At 56.5% G+C, this 6,000-nt stretch overlaps 1 protein-coding gene across 1 annotated transcript in view; it reads right to left on the reverse strand.

The window, feature by feature from the left end:
* LOC139235679 (dehydrogenase/reductase SDR family member 1-like) overlaps nucleotides 1-2,203 on the reverse strand; it is a 47,559-nt gene extending 45,356 nt beyond the window's left edge. The window contains exon 1 of the mRNA XM_070866718.1: nucleotides 2,076-2,203. The gene's annotated coding sequence lies outside the window, so the exon portion shown is untranslated. The remainder of the gene's footprint in view (nucleotides 1-2,075) is intronic.
* Nucleotides 2,204-6,000: the final 3,797 nt, after the last annotated feature.

A 6,000-nucleotide genomic window follows, 5' to 3' on the forward strand; every position in this document is an offset into this window, starting at 1 on the left:
CCCCTCCCTCCCTCAGTTCCCTCAGACGCCCCTCCCTCAGTTACCTCAGTTCCCTCAGACGCCCCTCCCTCCCTCAGACGCCACTCCCTCCCTCAGTTCCCTCAGACGCCCCTCCCTCCCTCAGTTACCTCAGTTCCCTCAGACGCCCCTCCCTCAGTTACCTCAGTTCCCTCAGACGCCCCTCCCTCAGACGCCACTCCCTCCCTCAGTTCCCTCAGACGCCCCTCCCTCCCTCAGACGCCCCTCCCTCAGACACCCCTCCCTCAGTTCCCTCAGACGCCCCTCCCTCAGTTACCTCAGTTCCCTCAGATGCACCTCCCTCAGTTCCCTCAGACGCCCCTCCCTCAGTTACCTCAGACGCCCCTCCCTCAGACGCCCCTCCCTCAGTTCCCTCAGACGCCTCTCCCTCCCTCAGTTACCTCAGTTCCCTCAGACGCCACTCCCTCCCTCAGACGCCCCTCCCTCAGTTCCCTCAGACGCCACTCCCTCAGTTCCCTCAAACGCCCCTCCCTCCCTCAGTTCCTTCAGACGCCCCTCCCTCAGTTCCCTCAGACGCCCCTCCCTCCCTCAGTTCCCTCAGACGCCCCTCCCTCAGTTACCTCAGTTCCCTCAGACGCCCCTCCCTCCCTCAGTTACTTCAGACGCCCCTCCCTCAGTTACCTCAGACGCCCCTCCATCCCTCAGACGCCCCTCCCTCAGTTACCTCAGACGCCACTCCCTCCCTCAGTTCCCTCAGACGCCCCTCCCTCAGTTACCTCAGACGCCCCTCCCTCAGTTACCTCAGTTCCCTCAGACGCCCCTCCCTCAGTTCCCTCAGTTACCTCAGACGCCCCTCCCTCCCTCAGTTCCCTCAGACGCCCCTCCCTCTGTTCCCTCAGACGCCCCTCCCTCCCTCAGTTCCCTCAGACACCCCTCCCTCCCTCAGACGCCCCTCCCTCCCTCAGTTCCCTCAGACACCCCTCCCTCAGTTACCTCAGTTACCTCAGACGCCCCTCCCTCCCTCAGTTACCTCAGTTCCCTCAGACGCCCCTCCCTCCCTCAGACGCCCCTCCCTCCCTCAGACGCCCCTCCCTCAGTTACCTCAGTTCCCTCAGACGCCCCTCCCTCCCTCAGTTACCTCAGACGCCCCTCCCTCAGTTACCTCAGACGCCACTCCCTCCCTCAGTTCCCTCAGACGCCCCTCCCTCAGTTACCTCAGACGCCCCTCCCTCCCTCCCTCAGACGCCCCTCCCTCCCTCAGACGCCCCTCCCTCAGTTACCTCAGACGCCACTCCCTCCCTCAGTTCCCTCAGACGCCCCTCCCTCAGTTACCTCAGACGCCCCTCCATCCCTCAGACGCCCCTCCATCCCTCAGACGCCCCTCCCTCAGTTCCCTCAGACGCCCCTCCCTCCCTCAGTTACCTCAGTTCCCTCAGACGCCCCTCCCTCCCTCCCTCAGACGCCCCTCCCTCCCTCAGTTCCCTCAGACGCCCCTCCCTCAGTTACCTCAGACGCCCCTCCCTCCCTCAGTTACCTCAGACGCCCCTCCCTCAGTTACCTCAGACGCCACTCCCTCCCTCAGTTCCCTCAGACGCCCCTCCCTCAGTTACCTCAGACGCCCCTCCCTCCCTCCCTCAGACGCCCCTCCCTCCCTCAGACGCCCCTCCCTCAGTTACCTCAGACGCCACTCCCTCCCTCAGTTCCCTCAGACGCCCCTCCCTCAGTTACCTCAGACGCCCCTCCATCCCTCAGACGCCCCTCCATCCCTCAGACGCCCCTCCCTCAGTTCCCTCAGACGCCCCTCCCTCCCTCAGTTACCTCAGTTCCCTCAGACGCCCCTCCCTCCCTCCCTCAGACGCCCCTCCCTCCCTCAGTTCCCTCAGACGCCCCTCCCTCAGTTACCTCAGACGCCCCTCCCTCCCTCAGTTACCTCAGACGCCCCTCCCTCAGTTACCTCAGACGCCACTCCCTCCCTCAGTTCCCTCAGACGCCCCTCCCTCAGTTACCTCAGACGCCCCTCCATCCCTCAGACGCCCCTCCATCCCTCAGACGCCCCTCCCTCAGTTCCCTCAGACGCCCCTCCCTCCCTCAGTTACCTCAGTTCCCTCAGACGGTGCTCTGACGGTCCGGAATACAATCTGTGTTTGGCCCGCTGGATGGCGGAGACAGCCAGCCAGCCAATCAGCAACTCCCAACCGGCTGGCTGCTGAGGCCGTGCCCTCTGGGATACAGGAGGACCAGGAAGCGGGTGTGCTGGGAGGACTGAGGCCGGGAGGACCACGCAGTGCCCGCTGGGATACTGGAGGACCATCCGTGTCCCGCTGGGATGACCAGGCAATGCCCTCTGGGATGCTGGAGGACCTGCATGTGGAGCGCCGGGAGGACTGTGACGACGTGGAGCATGGTGGGATACTGGAGGACCGACATGTGGAGCGCCGGGAGGAGCGGGCGGTGCACCGTGGGATACTGGAGGACGAACAATGTCCCGCTGGGAGGACCGTGCCGTGCCCTCTGGGATACTGGAGGGCTGAGGCTGGGAGCACCGTGCAGTGCCCTCTGGGATACTGGAGGGCTGAGGCTGGGAGCACCGTGCAGTGCCCTCTGGGATACTGGAGGACCGGCATGGAGCAGTGCATTGTGGCAGTGGGAGGAGCAGTGGTCAGAATGCACTTCCTGGTGTGTAGGCTGCAGGATGGCCCAGCCCAAGCTGGTGGTGTTTGACCTGGGTAAGTGGCCCTGCCTGTGGGGCAGGTCCAGGCCGCAGCCACAGCCTCAGTGCAGGCCTGGGCTCTGTATGTCAGGAGGGGCACCCTGCCATTGGAGGCTCTCCTTCTCAGGCAGTCCCTCGCAACTTAAAAAAGGAGGGAGAGAGAAAACAGGGAATTATAGACCGGTCAGCCTGACATCGGTAGTGGGTAAAATGATGGAATCAATTATTAAGGATGTCATCGCAGTGCATTTGGAAAGAGGTGACATGATAGGTCCCAGTCAGCATGGATTTGTGAAAGGGAGATCATGCTTGACAAATCTCCTGGAATTTTTTGAGGATGTTTCCAGTGGAGTGGACAAAGGAGAACCAGTTGATGTGGTATATTTGGGACTTTCAGAAGGCGTTCGACAAGGTCCCACACAAGAGATTAATGTGCAAAGTTAGAGCACATGGGATTGGGGGTAGTGTGCTGACGTGGATTGAGAACTGGTTGTCAGACAGGAAGCAAAGAGTAGGAGTAAATGGGTACTTTTCAGAATGGCAGGCAGTGACTAGTGGGGTACCGCAGGGTTCTGTGCTGGGGCCCCAGCTGTTTACATTGTACATTAATGATTTAGACGAGGGGATTAAATGTAGTATCTCCAAATTTGCGGATGACACTAAGTTGGGTGGCAGTGTGAGCTGCAAGGAGGATGCTATGAGGCTGCAGAGTGACTTGGATAGGTTAGGTGAGTGGGCAAATGCATGGCAGATGAAGTATAATGTGGATAAATGTGAGGTTATCCACTTTGGTGGTAAAAACAGAAAGACAGACTATTATCTGAATGGTGACAGATTAGGAAAAGGGAAGATGCAACGAGACCTGGGTGTCATGGTACATCAGTCATTGAAGGTTGGCATGCAGGTACAGCAGGCGGTTAAGAAAGCAAATAGCATGTTGGCCTTCATAGAAAGGGGATTTGAGTACCGGGGCAGGGAGGTGTTACTGCAGTTGTACAGGGCCTTGGTGAGGCCACACCTGGAGTATTGTGTACAGTTTTGGTCTCCTAACCTGAGGAAGGACATTCTTGCTATTGAGGGAGTGCAGCGAAGGTTCACCAGACTGATTCCCGGGATGGCGGGACTGACCTATCAAGAAAGACTGGATCAACTGGGCTTGTATTCACTGGAGTTCAGAAGAATGAGAGGGGACCTCATAGAAACATTTAAAATTCTGATGGGTTTAGACAGGTTAGATGCAGGAAGAATGTTCCCAATGTTGGGGAAGTCCAGAACCAGGGGTCACAGTCTAAGGATAAGGGGTAAGCCATTTAGGGCCGAGATGAGGAGAAACTTCTTCACCCAGAGAGTGGTGAACCTGTGGAATTCTCTACCACAGAAAGTTGTTGAGGCCAATTTACTAAATATATTCAAAAAGGAGTTAGATGAAGTCCTTACTACTAAGGGGATCAAGGGGTATGGTGAGAAAGCAGGAATGGGGTACTGAAGTTGCATGTTCAGCCATGAACTCATTGAATGGCGGTGCAGGCTAGAAGGGCCGAATGGCCTAATCCTGCACCTATTTTCCATGTTTCTATGTTTCTATGAATCGAGGAAGACTTGCTCCCACTCTAAAAGTGAGTTCTCAGGTGACTGAACAGTCCAATACAGGTGGGACAGACAGTGTTTGAGGGAAGGGGAGGGTGGGACTGGTTTGCCGCACGCTCCTTCCGCTGCCTGCGCTTGCTTTCTGCACGCTCTCGGCGACGAGACTCGAGGTGCTCAGCGCCCCTCCCGAATGCACTTCCTCCACTTAGGGGCGGACTGGTCTTTGACCCAGGGACTCCCAGGTGTCGGTGGAGATGTTGCACTTCATCAGGGAGGCTTTGAGGGTGTCCCTTGTAACGTTTCCTCTGCCCACCCTGGGGCTCGCTTGCCGTGTAGGAGTTCCTAGTAGAGCGCTTGCTTTGGGAGTCTCGTGTCGGGGCATGCGGACAATGTGGCCTGCCCAGCGGAGCTGCTCGAGTGTGTGGTCAGTGCTTCGATGCTGGGGATGTTGGCCTGGTCGAGGACGCTAACGTTGGTGCGTCTATCCTCCCGGGGGATTTGTTGGATCTTGCGGAGACATCGTTGGTGATATTTCTCCAGTGACTTGAGGTGTCTACTGTATATGGTCCATGTCTCTGAGCCATACAGGAGGGCGGGTATCACTACAGCCCTGTAGACCATGAGCTTGGTGCTGAGTTAGAGGAATTCGAGGCAGTTCAGAGAACATGAGAAATAGGAGCAGGAGTCGGCCATTCGGCCCCTCGAGCCTGCTCCGCCATTCAATACGATCATGGCTGATCTGATCATGGACTCAGCTCCACTTCCCCGCCCGCTCCCCATAACCCTTCACTCCCTTATCGCTCAAAAATCTGTCTATCTCCGCCTTAAATATATTCAATGACCCAGCCTCCACAGCTCTCTGAGGCAGCGAATTCCACAGATTTACAACCCTCTGAGAGAAGAAATTCCTCCTCATCTCAGTTTTAAATGGGTGGCCCCTTATTCTAAGATCATGCCCCCTAGTTCTAGTCTCCCCCATCAGTGGAAACATCCTCTCTGCATCCACCTTGTCAAGCCCCCTCATAATCTGATACGTTTCGATAAGATCGCCTCTCATTCTTCTAAATTCCAATGAGTAGAGGCCCAACCTGCTCAACCTTTCCTCATAAGTCAACCCCCTCATCCCCAGAATCAACCGAGTGAACCTTCTCTGAACTGCCTCCAAAGCAAGTATATCCTTTCGTAAATACGGAAACCAAAATTACACGCAATATTCCAGGGTTCACTCGGTTGATTCCAGAGATGAGGGGGTTGTCTTATGAGGAAAGGTTGAGTAGGTTGGGCCTCTACTCATTGGAATTTAGAAGAATGAGAGGTGATCTTATTGAAACGTGTAAGATTCTGAGGGGGCTTGACAAGGTGGATGCAGAGAGGATGTTTCCCCTCGTGGGGGAGACTAGAACTAGGGGGCATAGTCTTAGAATAAGGGGCCGCCCATTTAAAACTGAGATGAGGAATTTCTTCTCTGAGGGTTGTAAATCTGTGGAATTTGCTGCCCCAGAGAGCTGTGGAGGGCTGGGTCATTGAATATATTTAAGGTGGAGATAGACAGATTTTTAAGCGATAAGGGAGTGAAGGGTTATGGGGAGCGGGCGGGGAAGTGGAGCTGAGTCCATGATCGGATCAGCCATGATCGTATTGAATGGCGGAGCAGGCTCGAGGGGCCGAATGGCCGACTCCTGCTCCGATTTTCCTTGTGTTCTGTCGTTGCCACAAATGCCAGC

Source organism: Pristiophorus japonicus, chromosome 23, assembly GCF_044704955.1.
Source record: "Pristiophorus japonicus isolate sPriJap1 chromosome 23, sPriJap1.hap1, whole genome shotgun sequence".
Classification (NCBI taxonomy): domain Eukaryota; kingdom Metazoa; phylum Chordata; class Chondrichthyes; family Pristiophoridae; genus Pristiophorus; species Pristiophorus japonicus.